The sequence below is a fragment of the Sceloporus undulatus genome, chromosome 3 (assembly GCF_019175285.1).
Source record: "Sceloporus undulatus isolate JIND9_A2432 ecotype Alabama chromosome 3, SceUnd_v1.1, whole genome shotgun sequence".
NCBI classification, from domain to species: domain Eukaryota; kingdom Metazoa; phylum Chordata; class Lepidosauria; order Squamata; family Phrynosomatidae; genus Sceloporus; species Sceloporus undulatus.
In genome coordinates, this window is record NC_056524.1 from 82,350,074 (window position 1) to 82,367,948 (window position 17,875).

The 17,875-nt window shown below is 39.7% G+C and overlaps 1 non-coding gene across 1 annotated transcript; it reads left to right on the plus strand.

Moving 5' to 3' along the window:
• The first annotated feature begins 1,202 nt into the window (after positions 1-1,202).
• LOC121927481 lies at positions 1,203-1,329 on the plus strand. The gene has a single exon (XR_006103245.1). It is a non-coding gene; the product is annotated as a U6atac minor spliceosomal RNA (small nuclear RNA).
• Positions 1,330-17,875: the final 16,546 nt, after the last annotated feature.

The following is a 17,875-nucleotide window of genomic DNA, read 5'->3' on the forward strand; positions in this document are numbered from 1 at the left end:
GCCCTCGTCACGTGCTAGGGGTTGGCTGAGGACCTAGCATCCATACCGGCCTCACCCCTAGCACATGATGAGGACGTAAAAATGGCGGTGCCCTATACACACGGGCGCCGCCATTTTTACGTGCTGGATGCTTAGTGTCTGCACATCGCCCTTGCCTTGCGACGTCACGAGTGCACCATTTGCACACTCGTGCATCGCAAGCGTGGCGCGAAAAGAAGCCGCTTTTTGTGGCTTCTTTTTCCGCTGCCAGGAAGCCTCCCCATTTGGAGCCTGAGATTTCCTGGCGGTGGAAATGGAGGCAGTGGCAGAGCGCCCTTCTTGGGCGCTCTGTAACGCGCCTATATTAACTTTGTCCTGTGGTGTGGAGAGAACTACCACAATTATTCATCCTCATATGAGGGCATGAAATAGCCATGGATTTATACAACCTGATCACATACACTGTTTCCACATGTTTTCTTTTTATTATGCAAACACTGAAGTGGAGCAATTCATAGATACTTCATGGATAAAAAAATGACTTATAAAAAATTGTAGAACAGACAGCAGAACAGACAACATCATCTTTTGATGAAAGATAGATAAGGCAGATTACAATTGATTCATACATAATTCATAAGCAGGGGCTGACTAAAGATCTGTTTGTTTGTTTTTTGTTGTGAAAGAGAGAGACGAACATGAAACCTTATTGCACAGAGCTCCTGGAATGGTACAAAAGGGGCCGGGAAGGGAACGGAATGAGTGAGGGACACATTTTACCGCACACAGGAAGTCCCCGTTCTGTTCCATTCCCCATCTGTTCCCTGTCTGTCCCAGAGGAAGAGATTTTTGAGAACTGTTCAGAACAGTTCTCAAAAATCTCCTCCTCTGGGACGAATGGGGAACTGAATGGAACGGAGACTTCTGATGGTGGTGGCAGTGTTCTGTGTGTGGTAAAAATGTAACCCTCACTCATCCCTCATTCATTCCGTTCCCTTCCCAGCCCCTTTTGTACCATTCCAGCCAGCCCTGTGCAATAAGGCCCATGGTATAGTAGTCTGAGCACTGGACTATGACTCTGGAGATCAGGTTATGATTTGGCATTGAACCCTACTGATCTTGGGCACACTACACATCCTCAGCCCCAGAAAAACCTATGATAGGTTCACCTTAGGGTCATCATAAATAGGAAATAGCTTGAAGGCACACAATGTCAACACCAACAAAAATATGAAAAGAGAGAAGGTTAGCACTATTATTGATAAGGATGGAGCAGATCCTAGTGGCCTATAAAATACTCATAGTGTTAACACACTGTCACTTGCTTTAACACACTTTCGCATGTTATTTAAAGCAGGTGACTTATTCTTTGCCATCAAATATTGTGTCACTAATATGTTTGTATTCTACCATCTTCCTTTCCAGAAGGTAAGAAGATCTGTTCTCATTAATTAAAGAGGCACTGTGCTTGGTTACTTGTATGAATGTGGCTGTTCTGTGTCTACTTTCAATGTGATTTCCTAAAATTTAACTTTACATATCTACAGTTTTTGCTGGCTTTAAAAAATATCAAAATAAAACAAACAGTGACTTCAATAAATCATCCAATTTTGATATATCATGTATATTTAAAAATGAGCTGACTGATTTGCAAATCAGACTTCTGAGTTAAAGGCTATATTACTGATTTATTTGTTGCTTTATGGATTTTCTAAATCATACTTTGACTCATTTGTTTGCATTACTGTATACCATTAGCAATACCATCACACAAATTGCATGCCTTTTATAAATGATACAACTAACTCTTTTGCTCATGTTATGGACAACATTATTATGGGTCATAACACCATCTGTCAAGATGACTGCTCCTTACACTTCTATGGCTCTATTGTGTTTTAACCCAATTTATGGAAGAATCTGATTTGTTTTTATGTTTGTCCAAGCCCTGATATTTTCTATATTGCACCCTGGTGTAGAAAGTGTTTCTCCCCTTCCCCCATTCAGAAGGTATGTAAGCATAGGAATTAAGATGAATGGAAGAATATTAGTGTTTTATTATAGTGCTGTGTTATCATGTTTTTGACACCACAACTTTCACATTACAAATAATACATTTTCCTGTTAAAGTTTATCCTTATTGTTTTTAAAGCCTTAAATTCAATGGACAGTTCTAACTGAATACTTATTTCATAGGCAGTAATGAGGGATAGGTAGATTCAATATTCTATGTCTTATTACAGAAAATGTCTAACTAGACAAAAGTGAGATATAACTGTAGAAAACAGGGCACAATTTAAAGTTGACAATGGAACAATCTTCACCCTCCTATTCCTCATCATGTTCCAGGCCATGTGGGATCATTCTCCAGTATATGAAAATGGATCCCAAAGTGCCCTTTGCTGATGGGAAACTTTTCAACTTTTAAAAGGCCTTTATCTGACTTTGGCTGCATCAGCACTGCAGAAATAATCCGGCTTGACACCACTTTAACTGCCATGGTTCAATGCTGTGGAATTCTGGGAACTGTGGTTTAGTGGGGCACAAAAGCAGAGCCAACCATAGTTCCCAGAATTCCATAGCATTGAGCCATGGCAGCTAAAGTGGTGTCAAACTGTATTATTTATGCAGTATGGATGCTACCTCAGTCTGTTAGTGCAAATTCTAGTGTAAAACTTCTCTGCTGTTTAATGTCAGCACCTTCTTATCCCTCCCTACAGTTTATACAGTGAACAGTGCACTGTTATTATTTACCATTTCTTATGCTGTGCAACAAAGCTCTTGCATTGTCATACTGCACTTGTATTGTTCTACTGCACGGTGAGTAATCTTCAGTTATCTCCTGTGTAACAACTGATACAACAGGACTAATGTATTCCTCTATTTATCCCTGGTTATTTAGACCTAAAAAAACCCCTATATTAATAAAAAGTTTAAAAGGTAAAGTAGCCTAATTCTAGAGAATTCTGGAACCATGATGCATAGTGATGTGGGAAAGAACAGATTTTGCTGGGGCCAAGGGGGAAGAGACCTCATGAAAGGCACACAGCCATGAAGTGTAATATGTGGGGGTGAAGCCACAGGGTTCATTAGGCTCCACCCAGTCCACTCCCTCATTGGATCCAGAGGTCAACCCACACATTCTTTGTACAGTATAAGTATTTCTGACCACTTCTAAGCTGATTAGGAATTTCCCCCTTTCCTTTTCCTTTTTCTTTTTTTGGGGGGGGGGGGGGTTATCCTATCCTACATTGTATTGAGGGAACTGGCCACTGATTTGGAGAATCAGTAAATAGGTGGTCACTTGGCAGATAGTGGAGGAAGAGAACACCAAAGACACTCATTTTGATGAAAGGAGGGCTTCTGGAACTGCATCTTTGGGTCATCGGAGCAGGGGGTTGGGTAAGGAGACTACGCTCAGAGTTGGTCCATGGGTTGTGCCTCACTTTAAGTGAGAGATTCCATGGGTTTGTCTTCCATTAGAACCAAGAAGCAACCCCGGTATTTGGGTTCTCCTTAGGACCCTGGTGTTTGCCCAGGGAAAGCTGAGGAGGAGTCTGGTGGAGACCTACTGCCTCAGTTACTCACTCAGCAGGTTGTTTCCCCTATTGTTTATTTAGAGTTTAAATTAATAAAATTAATAAAATAGTTTAATAGGTCAATAAAGTGGCCCTTGTTCAACCCAAGGTCTTGTGTCTGGTCTCTTTATTTCCATTATGGGTCAGTGATATACTATTCCCTCCACAGCTCAATACCAACTTCAGTACCAACCATTCCACATTACTAAATTCCTTTCACCATAAGAATACGTCCTCAAAACTTTAGCTCAAAGATTTAGTGCTACAAATAGATGTAATGATTTACCCTTATCCTTTTATTCCCCTTCTGCTATGGACGCAATCTGAAAATAATTTGTTTAAATTATTTTTTATTGCAATTCACTAATGACAATAATATTAATGCAATAATGTCATTCATAAAACCATATGAGATGATAGAATATAAATTAATCAAGTATTAAGGAAACCTTCTGAGAAGCTGGAAAAAGTTAGTTATAAAGATTTAACTATGCTGGCCTTCGTACTGCAAGTCCTCTCTGTCTATGACCAGAATATGTAGACTACCATTCTCTATTGGGTTCCACCCAGATGCTTAGCTTTGGTTGACCTTCCTCCACATCTCTGGTCTACTTGCACCACAGAGACTTATTCTGGACGTTTCAGCTTTCAGTCACTGAAGAAACATTTGTTCTTCTGCATGACATGGAGACAAAAGTTCTCAATATATTTTTTAAAAAGCATCTTAAGCCCATTATTCTCTTGAACACTATCCAATATTTGTTTCTTTTAAAACTTTCTTTTCAAAACTTTCTTCTGCTATGGTTACTTGAGGTCACTACTGAGAAGCAGAAGAAAAATTCTTTGACACATATTTTTATAATGATTGGACTCCACTCGTGTTTTACCAAACTGGAGAGTCACTGATTTTCCCTAGGTTGAGCACCTTAATATAACTACAATGACCCTTTTGGTAATCCATTTTAACTCAGAGCTCAACAGTATAAAATTAAGTGTGTCCTGAAATGCAGAGAGAAAGTCAATGCCCAGCAGAAGTGGTTTAGGTTAAATATACTGTATAATCTCAGCAAGTATATATGAACTTTATGTAGAACTGGGCAAATAATTTCTCTGATCTCTCTTCTGTATGGAAACTTGGACAAGAAGGGATAATAGTCCATGTGAACTATTATTCATAACATAACCTTGTCAGCTGAATTTCCTGGTATAGACTTCTGACACAGTGTGGGGCTGGAATTATTCTAAAAATGATTCTGTATAAATGCAAAACTCTGCACTTTTTGATATTGGAACTGAAATGGAGCTGAAGCATTGAGCGTTCAGGTATCTTTTTATTTATCTAAGATATACTTAGAGAAGGACATCTAAAATCAGCAAGAAACAGGTTGTCCAGCAATAGTAATTTTATTATTCTGGGGTATAACAATTCATAATTTGTAAGTATAAGTCAGTTAAAAAACCTCTTGTGTTTTAATATGTTAAGTGAAAGATTTCTATATTAATCTTCAGAATGACAGGACATTGCATATATTAAGAATTACACTATTAACGGATGTGCCATTTTAAGCAATATGGATATGGGATGGTATCCTTTGTTTTAGTTAGTTCCAAACTTGCCACTATCTTTGTGGTGGGTGACTGTCAGTGATAGAGAGGGGGGGGTGGGGCTAGGCTTCAATTTGTCTGCTCACTTAACATCTCCACATTGGTGCAGGCATCTGCATGGAAGAAGCCTACATATGAGTTGATGCATAGGTTTTCAGACTTTTTCTTTGCAGATACCTATCCATACACAGATAACAATTGTGTGGGTCACTTATGTGGCCAGCACTGAAGAGACCTCTGCAATAAGTTAAGAAGAAACTGGTATCACTGTAATATCTGACAATCAACTTTCATAGTTAATAGGTATTTATTTAATACTATTTCCAATTGCTTTTACAGGTGCCCTGAGTTCTGTAAACAATACATGACTTTTCTCAGTTGAGAATTGTAACTTACATTAAATCATTTCATTATTAACCTTTGAAAATATTTGATTATTTGTCCCATTTGAATGCTGCTATTGCATATTTGTAATGTCTGAAAGGAAAGGGAATTTGGAAAGTTACATATCCTTCGGATAAATTATTTCCTACCTTCTGCTATAGCATCTAAACCTGCTGACATTTTACTGAGCACATTTTACAAGCATATATTTACAGTAATCCATGAGATCAGCTTTAACTTACATTGATTTTGATCTGTTGACCCAAGACAATTTATCTTAGGAGAAACAACTGAAGCAAGGTCACCTATGGATTCCAAATTGACATTTTAGTTAAGCAGGCTGTACTGGAAAAAAATGACAATGGATACATCTTAGTGACCTTTTATACACATTTTGTAATCAAACCAGATAGATGCCTCAGAAACAGATGAAACTGAAAAGGTTATTGACAAGAATAGCAAAATTTGGTGAACACTGCAATCTCAAAAATTTGTACTTGCTACTATTACTAGTTCTAGCTTAATTTTGATCAAAACTGGAAACTTTTTCCTCAAGTAGTTAGCCTTGGGTATGGCTATGGATTTCCTATCCTATCCATAAATCTTGGGAAATTGTGTGTGTGTGTGTGTGTGTGTGGAAAGCAGGTGAGACATTTCTCTGCAGATCAATCTCAAGCCAAAAGGATTTGGGATTTGCTGGTAGCAAAAGACTATGGAAAGAGAAAGGAAAGGGCCTCTGGATAGAAAAGGAACACAAAGTGTCTTTACTGTCTGGTTTGGATATCAAAGATAGATAAACAGTTAGAGAGAAAAGGGGCCTGGGACTCATCTTGAATTATAGGTCCTATACACACGGCATACCGCTGCCTTTTCTAGGGTTCTGGACCGTGTGGCAACCACGCATTCCAGAACCCTAGAATGTGCAGACGCTGTCATCATGGTGGCCTCCCATCTATACGGGAGCCATCATGATGACGTGCACGACGCACAGCATCCTCACATCCACAATTCGAAGAGATGTCATAAGGGGTGTGATGCAGCCCTTATAACGTCTCAAGAAGAAGCTGCTCTAGGCAGCTTCTTCCTGCCAGTGGATCGTTGGCATGGCAACTACATGGCCCTGGCAATGATCCTGAGGAGAAAGGGATCACCCCTTTCCCTTCTGTAGGGCTGGGTTTTCCAGGGGCATGAAGCGCCAAGGACACCCCTTTTCTGGGCCATGGAGAAGTGGCACGCAAAGAGGCAGCCTGTACCAGGCCATAGTCTTGAAAAAAAAAAGGTTCCATTTGGGCTTACAGAGGCCTGCAACACACAAGCCAAAAGCACAAGCTTTGACATGATCTGAGGGTGTGGGGTTCAGATGACAAGTGCCCCCAAATCAGGCTGAAGTTATGCCGTTGCTGCATAGTGTGGCCCAAACCCAGCTACAAAAGGAGCACAAAAACTACAGTGCAAACTACAGCAGAGGCAGCCTCGGGATCTTCAAAAATGATGGAAACTTGATCTCATGCTGTTCAGGGTGTGCTAATGTTGGAGCATCCAGAGGCTGCTCCAAGCTACCCATCTGTTTGAGGCCTTAGATATTTTTAAAGTCCTTGCATTTCTTTAAAATTGTGTACCTTGGTCTCATGAGAGCCAGTGTGGTGTAGTGTTTTCAGAGTTGGACTGGTACTCTGGCAATCAGGGTTCGAATCCCAGCTCAGCCATGAAAACCCACTGGATGATGTTGGGCAAATCACACTCTCTTGACCTCAGAGAAAGGCAATGACACATTGGTCTCAATTATTTTCTTTCAGAAAAACAAACTGATACAGCTACAGTTAAACCCAGCATGCATTTTCTTCATCAATACATAAATGTTAAAGGTCTTCACTCAGCAAGAAGACTGGAAGTAATCTGAGAATGATCAGTTTTGATATCTAACCTGGGAAGATGATGTAAATATACGGTTGGGAATGTTAGCTGGATGGAGAGTTACCTTGGTACACACATAGTATAATGAAACCTAACACCTTCTATATTGGAATGGATACCAAACTGCTGGATTGGAACTTTTCTTGTATGAAAAAGAGGATGAAAAGGAGAAATTGTTTGTAGCAGAGCTATGTGAACCATTCTATTCTCAGGCCACCCTAACCATACAGGAGAAGGCTGCACTAATATTTTTGTGTGATGGAAGACATCTTTCATCCTAAAAATGAAGGATGACTTTCAGCAATACATGTTCCTTCCTAAAGTGCCCTGTGTCCATCCCAAAAACTGCTTTGTAGTTTATCTTTCTATAAAGTCATGTATACCTTCCCATGTTTTTTTATTATTTATTTTATTATTATTCACACTTATAAATAGATGCAGAGTCCTCAATATATTTACTTTGTGATTCACATAATAAAGGGTGAGAAAAAAAATTGAATTTATATATTTGTGTTCAAGATCCATTACCAACTTTCAAATCAAACTGTTTCTGAGTGCTTTGCTGTTTTTAAAATAGCAGATCAGCTCTTGCAGATAATAAATGGCTTCAGATTCTCAAGGGTCTTTTTTTTTTAAGGTTCTGATGTTGCACCAATTAGTCAAGCACATTCATATTTACTGATTTGAAGAGGAATGTAAAATCACAGCTATGATCTGGTAAAAACAAAATTTAACATACATTATTCTTTCTACATACTTTTATGACAACATTTCTCTACACTTTCAGCTTCCTGTGGTTTACATGGTCTTACAATAGTAGCTGCATGTTCAGAAAGGATGACATCCCATTTACTGAAAGAGCTTCTTCAGCATTTATCATGTAATAGAATAAAGCTTTGTGAATGGCCCTTTTCATGCAAACCAGTTTGTAAGGCTAAATTTCCAATGGCTGAACTGTAGACTATTATGTGTGTGTCAGGCCTTTTCAATGGAAGAAATAAATGGAGTAGAATACATTACCAAAAGCAGGGAAGATAGGAATACAGAAAAATTATATTTGGGTAATTTTGCTTCATAGCATAACCACAAATCATTATTAAAAAAAAGTCTAGGGAGTTTTAAGGTCACACCAGTCCTTCTAGAAGCTAGCTACATTTTTCAGTGGAAGGAATAAATATTAGGAAACAAAAAAATTGACAAAGGAAATAGTACAAGTATAAATATCCTAAAAATACCAGATCCTGTCTGATCTTGTAAGCTAAGCAGGGTCATCCCTTTTTAGTACTTAGGTGAGAGACCACCAATGAATACCAGGCACTATGGGATATATTTCAGAGGAATGAAACTAGCAAAACCTCCTCTGAATATCCCTTATCTAAGAAAACCCTATGAAATTCATGGATTTACTATAAGTCGACAGGCAAGTTGAAGGCACATGTAGACATATGCCTTAGTTAATGACATAAATGTATTTCTGGATATTAATTCTTTGGCAGAAAATTAGTAGTAGACACAAAAATAATATGGAAAGACTAAAGTTAGATTCTGACACCACAGAAAAAGAGCAATTCCAATATGCACATGTGGAATGAAAGAACCAGATCAGGGAAACTGGACATGGGCATTATGACAGAGACAGAAAGAGAGGTGTCCAGTGACTCTGTTCACCATGTTAGACTGGATCACTTTGAGTTTGTAAATACTGATGAAGTGGACAAGATTCTTGAAAGCGTTAGGAAGATGACATTGCGCTCTCAATCTGTGCATCATGGATGACCGCTCAGGGAGGAGATGCAACAAAGATATTACTACAATCCATAATTAATACATCCCTTAGGGAGGGAAAATTTCCATCGGAATTAAAGCAGGCAATTGTTAGACTGCTTTTTAAAAAAAACCTCCCGAGATCCCCTAGAGAGGAATAACTACAGACCGGTCTCACTTTTACCATTCTTGGGCAAAGTGATCAAGAGGGCAGTCACTTTCCAGCTCCAGGTTATCTTGAATGAAACCGATTATCTGGACTCATTTCAAACTCGTTTCAGGGCGGGGCATGGAGTTGAGACTGCCATGCTTGCCTTAGTCGATGATTTTCGTTTGGGTGACAGGGGAAGTTTGACCCTGCTGGTGCTCTTGGACATCTCAGCGGCCTTTGATACCATTGACCACTGTATCCTTCTGGAATGCCTTAGGGAGTTAGGTATCGGGGGCACTGTTTTACAGTGGTTCGGGTCCTACATTTCGGGCAGAATCCAGATGGTGTCACTTGGAGACAGTTATTCGTCCATGAGGGAGCTCATATCAGGTGTCCCTCAAGGCGTGATACTGTCACCAATGCTATTCAATATTTACATGAAGCCGCTAGGAGAGATCATCTGGAGGCATGGGGCACGGTGTTATCAGTACGCTGATGACACCCAAATCTATCTCTCCATGTCTCCAACTGTTGCAGTGACTAAGGTGGCATCTCTCCTCTAGAGGTCTGCCTTGGGTTGGTAATGGACTGGATGAGGGAAAACAAACTCAGGCTGAATCCAGAGAAAATGGAGGTACTCGCGATAGGTACCCTAAGTCCAGGGATGGAGATTTGTCAACCAGTCCTGGATGGGGTCACACTTCCCCTAAAAGATGAAGTTCACAGTTTTGGAGTACATCTTGATCCATCCCTGCAGTTGTCATCTCATATAGATGTGACTGCCAGGAGTGCTTGGTATCAACTTCAGTTGATACACCAACTGCGTCCCTACCTGGACCAAAAGGACCTTGAAGCAGTGGTACTTCCATTGATAATCTCTTCTTTAGATTTCTGTAATACGCCCTACTTAGGGCTACCCTTGTACAAAGTCCAGAAGCTTCAATTGGTACAAAATGCGAAAGCCAGATTGGTCACCGATACATCTAGGTTTGACCATATAACACCAGTATTAAAATCTCTCCACTGGCTGCCAATTACCTTCCAAGGAGCAATACAAGGCATTGGTTATTACCTTTAAAGCCCTACATTGCTCGAGCCCGAGTTACTTGTGGGAATGCCTCTCCCTACACAATCCGCCCCGCACTCTCAGAAGATCAGGGAAGTACTTATTGGAACCTCATAGTACCAGGTTAATAACAACTTCCCACAGGACATTTATAGCAGCGATCCCAAAATTATGGAATGGCCTATCGGAAGAGAGCCGTTGCATTACCACCCTAAAGGCCTTTATGAAAGCACACAAAATGGATCTCTTCTGATGGGCTTATCCACCAGATTCTATATAAAAGTTGATGACAATAGCCCACTCTTGACTTCAACCACTGATTACTGATAAATTGATTTTAGAGTACTAATAGGAATTCCTAAATTCAATATTAGTGTTTTATTGATTGTATTAACATTTTGTATTATTGTGTATTACTTTGTATTATTTTATTGCTGTAATCCCGCCTTGATCTTTGGAGAGGCGGGAAATACAAATAAACTCTATTATTATTATCATTATTATATAAGTAAACAACAACAATAAAATCTTGAAGGTTTCTTCCAAAATGTAAGGATGTCTGCCTTGCCCTTTTTATTTTCTTTTATCACATAGTATCTCACTGCAGCAATCTAAATGGGTATATTATTCTGAGGCTTCTGTTGAAGGACTTAGGCTGCGTGCCTGTCTACACCAGCCAGAATACTCCAGGCTACCCACAGGGTATTCCTGCCCTGAAACTGCCATGAATTCATCCCTCCCTGTTACTTCTGCACTCCAGAGCAACATCAGGTAGCTGTCTACACATGCATCCACCTCTGCTGAGGTTAAACATAAGACACTCAGGGGATTATCGCACAGCTAAATAAAGTGTCTTACTGCTGCCGAATTCAGTTTTCATTTGGGCTGCATACTCATGTTATTGCATGGCTTTTCTCCTCAAAACTGCCATCCGGACACAGCCGGATCAATATAATTATAATCAATATAATTCATAATCAATCAATCAATATAGCAATGAATAAAATGTCAATAAAACATCATTAAATAAAACAAAATAAAAGTTTCCATCCACAATATTTATATTTAAAATGCTGCCAAACAAGAAAGTAAACCACAAAACTGCTAATCCATGAGAAGTGTTTTAAATGCCTGGGAAATTAAATATACTTTTGTCTAGTGCCAAAAGGATAACACTAAAAATAACAACAAATTTGCCTGGAAAAATCTCCATAGATACAAGACAACTGCAAACAATGCCTGCTCCCAAAATGCCATGTCTTTTGGACAGATGACAGGTAACAGATTACCTGAGCATAGGTAAAAGGTTCTAACTGTCTTCTGTGGAACATGGCTGGAGAGATGGGTGAGAGTTTTTTCTCCATTATAGCTGTTCAACTATTATGAAATTCTTCAGAAAAACCTTAAGGTGAACCTCTCATGTTTTCTTAGCAAGATTTGTTCAGAGGGTGTTGCATTTTGCCTTCATCTGAGGCTGGGAGAATGTGGTTTGCCCAAGGTAGGTTTCCATGGCTGAGTAGGAATAGGCACTCTGCTCTCCAGTCATTTTCCAATGCTCAAAAAACTACACACACTTTGATTCTAATTTATTCTGTGCAAAATTCACATATGATTGTTTTGTGCAGGAAGCAGCATTTTATGAACAAGAAGCAGTATTTGCTATGCAGGAAAGAATATTTAAATGAAAAAACATTTTCTGTTCAGCTAATGCTGTTATCCAGTGGAGAAAAACATGTGCAAATTTTGAGCAGAATAACAACATTTCAAAGCATGTTTCTGAAGGTTCTTTAATATTCTTTTCATCCCTACCATGAGGATGGTTCTGCTTTATATTACTTTAGTGGGATCTCTATTCCACATGAAGGAAATTTAAGCTAATTTAGTTAGGGCCCCCTCCCCAAACTAAGGAACTCTTAAAGAAAATCTAAATCATCTTGTCAACCTGCCATGAGCACGTACTTATTTTAATGGGGAAAGGTGGGATGAAATTCTATAAGGTATTGAACTCAATGCTGGGGAAAAATGATGAAGTCAAAGCGAATGTCTTTCACTCTGGTTCATCTACTACAAGCTATAATGGGGCTCAGAGGCTGCAAACTGTATTTGACCTTTAAAAGCAAGCAAAGAACTAAATCAATCTAAATGTTGTTTCTGTTCAATGAATCTTTACATACTATATTATACTTCGGAAAATGAAATTTGGAGGACTGAACTTTAACTTAGCTGACAGTTGCAGTAAGTGCTGCTGCACTGTACATAATAACAGATGGAATTGTTAAATCAAACCATGTCATTCTGACTGTTTCATCCTAGAGTACTCATCAGGACACAAAAGGAGCAGCACCTGGGGCACACAATTAATTAATTAATTAATTAATTAATTATATCCCGCCTCTCCCATTTGAGAATCGAGGCGGGTAACAGCAAGCAAAATTTCAAGTCACAGAAAATAAAGAAATAGTCCCCGAAAAACCCCACCCTTCTACCTTCCCTCCCATCAATACCAAATAATAACAGTTAAAAACATTTAACTGGAATAATTTCAGTTAAAACAGCTTGGCAGGAAGTGACAACAATATGACAATAATGGGCAATAAATTGTATTTCTGCTGCCACCATAAGAAAAATTACTTACATAGAGTTTGATTCTGATGTGGTTATTCTGAGACTCATTGGAATCAGTAGGATGCAAATTACTAACTTAAGTCTCATAAATTTTAGTGGGTCTACTGTATCGCTAGGTTTGACTCTGACTCATCAATTTCAGTGCTGATATTGATCTGATATGATACTGTATCGTTTAAATTAACTCACACTATGTAGCCTGTTCAATAGTTTGGGTTTTTCTCAGAATACAATGTTTGCTATAGAAGGAAAACTGCACCAGAGGATAATATGAAGATATGAAGACATTATAGATGAGTGTCTTCATATTTAAGATTTTCTTGCACTGACATGTAAAGGATTTTAGGATTTAGGGCTGGAAAATATCTCTGAGTGAGTCGGAGATCATTAGTTTGATTACTTATTTCTTGCATAAATCATATAAAGTCTGGGCAGGTCATTAGCTAGACCAGCTATGTCCCATTGACTGCAGTTGGTCAGGCATACACTACCATATGAGTTATCTTCCAAGTTGGTATCTATCTCTCTGTGTTAATCATTTATGTCCCAGTTTACATTGCAGAAGGAGAGCTATTTCTGTTGCTATGCATTTTATTTTTGCCCCATGCCCCAAGACAGTTATTTCTAGGGATGTGTGAATCCATCAAGCTCAATCTTGTCAAAATTCTACTTTTTGCCTCTGTCAAGTATGTTCCTTTTCAGATCCATATTACATTGTATTTTTACTCCCAAGTTAAAAATCCCATTTTCCAAAATGGATTTCTGTCTGTTTTCTTTTCTTCTTCTCCTCAAACTGATCCATTTTTGTGCACAAGCAAAAGATTCCGTACATTTGTATGGGATGAAAGTCCAGCTTTGGAGTGGTTTGCAACTAAATCTGGAATTTTTATCCCCAATTTTTCTGCTAGGGAACAATTCACAGAAAGGAAGTCTCCTATCCTCTGGTCCTTACTGCATCTGTCTGACCTTGCAATAAGCCCTGTTTTGGAAGAGCCAGAGCTTGGATGCAAACTAATCTATAATTACTTGTAATTAATTTCCATTCACAATAATGAAGGTATAACTGGGTGGTCTTAGGGATGGAAAATACTCAAAAATATTTTAAATGTTTAAAATATTCAAAAATATTTATTAAACGGTTAAAATATATTTTGAGTGTTTTGAAAAGAAGCTTGCTCCATCCTCAATATGGCATCCTTTCAAATATTTAAACAGGGGTATCATATCCCCTCTTAATCTTCTCTTCTCCAGAGTCACTGAGGAGTCTGGTGAGAGACAGACAGAATATCTATCTGACCTCAGGACAAGACCAAATTGGTAGTGCCTGAGCAGGTATACTTACAGGGCAAAACATATCCCAGGACAATTTTAGGATTAAGGTGAAACTCTCAGGAGGGGAAAAAAAATGAGAAGGGAACTTCTAAATGACTGGACGATTAGTACCAATGCCTTTGGACAATGAAGTATCTCCTCCAAAAGGAAGTGTACTTGGGTTTCTGTTCATTTGTAAGCACAACATCTATAATGCACCATCATTGCTATCAATGAAGGGATTATGAAGATTCCAATTTTGATTGAGCTATCCTTGGCTGTGCTCTTGAACTTTCACCCTCCCAATGCTGAGCCAGCAGGATCTCCAGATATGTTCATGGTAGTACATGACATGACACAATAGATCCCAAAGGAGGGAGAATGACTGACATGCATTCCCCCGCCCCCCCGCCAGTGCTTTGGGATCTCCCAGAATGTGTGACAGTGAAGTGGAGGCTCAGGAGTGTCCCATCTGTAGTCTGGTTTAGGCAGAAAAGGAGATTTTATTGTTAACCTGCTTGCAGTCAAAAACCTTTGCTGATATTCTGCAGATCATCCAGAAATCCACCAGTTAGATTCATATCTACTCTCTGTCCACCCTTGTCCTGAAAAACCAATGACTGCTAGTTGAGGAGACCTTGGAAAACAACACCTGGCAGAAGCATAGTGTGTGGAGGAATGAAGGGCAGTGAGTGGCCCCGTGTGTGTGAGCCTCCTAGGCCTTGGCTGCAGCTGTCCCTCTCAGGCATTTGCTGAAGTTAAAGGAGCTGGAGCGGCAATGAGAGACTGTCCCAAAGACAGGGCTGCCATCACCAATGTCTTCAGGCCACCAATACCATCACCAGCTTCATGGACCGGAGTGAGAGGGACCTGTCACCAATCCACCATCTGCACCAGGACTTCCTGACACTTGAAAACCCCCCAAAGCTCCCTCCTGGCTGGGCGGGGCTTCCCTGTTACCATTTCTCCCCCCCCCCACACACACACACAGCTTCTGCCACCTGAGGGATTGGATGTTCCACACCCCAGTTTCCTCTTGTGACACCCCCAGCCACTGAGGGAGAAATAGAGTACAGTGCGCCCGCATCATATGCGGGCACGCTTTATGTGGCTTTCAGCATATGCTGAAAGCTGCATGGGGAGGAAGGGGTGGCACATCCCATAGGGACTAATGGGGTGTGCACCCATGGAACGTGCATGTTGCTGCACTGCCGCGCTGCCACATGCATGAGTCCCATTAATTTAAATGGGGCTTGAGCATACACATAATTTGCTTTACGAGCATAATTTGCTTTACACGGGGGAGTCCGGAATGGATTCCCCTCGTAATGCAAGGGCGCACTGTATTTCCATCTTTGCTTCCTGTTTCCTGGCAGGGTTATGACTCATTCACAGAATTGGGCCTGAGCCCAGGTACTGAGTATTTCCACCTGCCTTCACTTGATTCTCGGCTAGTTAAGAGAGCCACTTGATTCTCTTTTCACAGGAGTGGCTTTGAACATCCAGTATTGGGCTAATTAGAATTGTCTTTTCCTGACTGCGACATAGGACAAAGGCTGCTGTCCACCAGGGGATATAAGGGACTGTCTGGGTGCATGCACAGTATTTTCACCATGCCACTAGCTCTTCGGAACAACTACTATTCAGCTGTCATTTGTCAACTAATTGAGAATCAATGTCAGTATTGTTCATTTTTTTTTTTTACTTTCTTGCCTTTGTTTTTTGTTACACTTATTTCTTTTCTAGTAATTCTTTTCTGTTCACTCTTTTCATTGTAATGTGTCCTAGGATCTCTCCTAATCTGATACCTATTCACTGTCTTCCTTCTTCTCTGCTTCCTTTCTCTTGTTCCTTATGGAACTGTCATTCAGTTGCTCCTAAAGCTGATGATCTATTTCTTTCCAAATTCTTCACCTTCTTGCTCTTACTGAAACTTGGCTCCCTACCAATAATTCTGCAACCTCGGCTTCCCTCTCATTTGGAGGCCTTTCTTTTACTCATACAAGTCACTAGGAGGGTAGAGGCAGGTTGGGCGGGTCTTTTATTATCTCGCTTGTGTCAGTTTCAGCTTCTCTCTTTTCCATCAATACATCATTTCTCTTCTTTTGAGGTTCATACTGTAAGACTTTTTTTGCCTCTGCATCTGCAGGTTGCAATTATTTACTTCCTTAACGTTCTCCATATTGTTAATCCATCTCTCTCTCTGCTGGTTTATTTCCTTCAGCATTCAAACACTCTACTGTTTTTCCAATTCTTAAGAAGCCCTCAGTTGATCAATTTTCTCTCTCTATCATCCAATTTCATTGTTGCCTTTCCTTTTGAAGGTTTGGAACATACATGTGGTGTATACATGCTGTCTTGAGTTTCTTTCTAACACTTCCATATTGGATCCCTTTCAATCTGGATTTTGCCCTCTGCACTCGATGAAGACAGTTCTTAAAAAAAACTACAGATGATCTTCTCCAGGCCAAGTCAAAAGGCCAATTTTTAGTTCTTATTCTCCTTGACCTCTCTGCAGCCTTTGACACAGTTGACCATGATCTTTTGTTGGACTTGCTCCATAACTCAGAATTTACTGATTCAGTTCTCAGCTGATTCACATCATATCTCTCAAATCACTCATTTACTGTGGTAGCTGGAGGGCATGTTATCTTCCTTCTTCCTTTTCTCAGTTGGGGTTCCGCAGGGCTCCGTTTTGGGCCCACTGTTATTTTCTCTGTATACATTATCTTTAGGTAATCTTATGAGCTCATATGGTTTTCAATATCATTTTTATGCCAATGATACTCGGTTGGATTTTTCTATTCCAGAACTTTCATCTGACATTGAACATCAGACATCATGTCTTTCAGCTATCTCTTCTTGGATGCTTCATCAGTGCTTAAAACTTAACATGGCAAAGACAGAACTACTTATCTTTCCTCCAAAAGCCTCTATATAATATACGTTCTCCATTACAGTCAATAATATTTTTATTCATCTTGTGAACGAAGCACATAGTCTTGGCTTTATTTTTTATTCCTCTTTGTCTTTTACTCCCCAGATTCAGGCTGTAGTAAACTCATGTCATTTTTCTCCTTTATATCCTTGCCAAAATTGGACCTTTTCTTTCTGCTTCTTCTGCAAAGACCTTAGTTCATGCCATTGTTATCTCCCACCTTGATTATTGTAATCTTGTTTTGATGGGGCTTCCACTGCCTCATCTTAGACCTCTGGTCTCCATTCAACCTTATGCTGCTAAGATTATCTTTTTGCCTGGTCATTTTGATCATGTTACTCCACTTTTGGTATCTCTTCTGGCTACCCATTCCATATAGAATTCAGTATAAGCTTCTTCTTCTAACTGTTAAGGCATTGCACAACCTAGCCAACCGCCCCCCCTCCCTTACCTGTCAGCCTTTATTTCTTTTTATCAGCTTGCTCAAAAACTCCATTCCAGGCACTCTGGGCTTCTTACCCAACCAAGGGTTTCCTCTTCCTTGGCTCAGCATCCTTTTT